The following is a 1,709-nucleotide window of genomic DNA, read 5'->3' as shown; positions in this document are numbered from 1 at the left end:
GGTCTGCTCCGTCATCTCATCGTCCTTCATTTATTACCGCATGTGTAGAATTATCAACAGAAGATCAAAGAGAGACTCGTCCTGTCGGCCTTTGAGCTCAAACATGTGTTTTTTTTGTAATTTTGCATTACCTTCAAGGTAGGAGTCTTGTGTTTCACCTGCCTCACGGTCACGTTAATAATTTTATGAGTATTGACCATGTTTCATGATTCACAGAATGAAGAATTGCTCTGCGGCGTGAAGCGTGCTCTGTTTACGCTCGGGCAAAGAAGCTTTTCCTGCTCATTTTTCAAGTGAAATTGATGCTCAGATATTCATGCAGCTCTAGCCTGGAGATGTTTCCGTCGTAACTGTCCGAGCGGTAATATGAAATAACGCCTGACGTGCCTTTGAGGAAATCTTTAAAAGGAAAATATGACTGAAGCAGAGAGACTTCGGTCCTCACGTCCTTTGAGCTGAAACACCACATTTGTTACAATAAATGTCCAGAACACCTGCTGGCGACGTAAATGAACACATATTTCACTTTAACACACGTAACAGGCCTCTTTCATGAAACACTCGTAAACATATTAGTAAATTCAGAGTAATTGGCGTGTAAAACAGACTTTACCGAAAACTTTCATCCGGATTCAAAAATACTTCATAAACAAAAGATTTATGAATTCCATTCATAACAGGACACGCTCATTTACAATTAGCATAAGCCCGCCTTTGAATTGCAGATACGCAAATTACATATCTAGTGCTGGAATCCCCCGGACTTCATTCTCTGGTTTGGCACGTTAAATTTCATAAATGAGTCTAATAGGCTATATGCTTACCAATAAATGAATATATTAAACTGTGTCCACCAAAGCGTTTTAAGCCAGCTGAAATAATAACACCTGGTGCTCTTCTGAAAACGAACAGCTGCTGGCGCTTGAGAACGTTTTGGAGGCACTGCGCGTTATTCCGGAGATTTGTTGGTTACTGTTATTAAGAATATCCGCAACAGTTAGCCTACTTGTTACTAATATCTTATTTCGAAGAATATTACTTGTTATGAAAATTTAAATACCATTAATATTAACTTGTCTATTGTTGTGCGTGATTGATGGTAAATGTTAGTCCCGCCTCTTCTCCACTATGATTGGAGGGCTGTGTAAAACAGGACAGTGACAAGCTCTACGTTTTAACCAAAGTGTAAAAGTAAAAAATGATCAAAGACAGGGTAACAGAACTAGTGAAATATCATTGTGATACATAGTGCATACAAACGCAGTGTTATCAGTTTGTCTAAAAGAATACAACGTTACGTGCGGTTTTAGGGATTTACTCATGGTATAGAGCAGGTGTACATTTCTTTGGTAACAACTAACATTATGAAAATACGAACATTTTCATGAATTCGAAAATTAACGTCAAAACCACTTTACAAAATAATTTACAAAAATAAGCTTTCTGCTCATGTTTCATGAATGAGGCCCAACATGTGTATCTGAGACACATTACATGTTGTACTGTATGAAGCAACACTGAGTCATTTAAATTGAATTGATTTGTTTTTATTTATTATTTTGGTTTGGAATGGTTACAGCTATCTGGATAAGCACATGAAGACATAATCTCATAATTTACACACTATGAACTAGAAATATGCGTTTGTTATGACAGAATTCAGTGTGGACCCTTTAAAACAGTCTTTGTGTGGTCACATATCAACATAC

Source organism: Triplophysa dalaica, chromosome 4 (genome assembly GCF_015846415.1).
Source record: "Triplophysa dalaica isolate WHDGS20190420 chromosome 4, ASM1584641v1, whole genome shotgun sequence".
Lineage (NCBI taxonomy): Eukaryota > Metazoa > Chordata > Actinopteri > Cypriniformes > Nemacheilidae > Triplophysa > Triplophysa dalaica.
The sequence above is the reverse complement of the archived record's forward strand: the minus strand, read 5'-3'. Positions refer to the sequence as shown.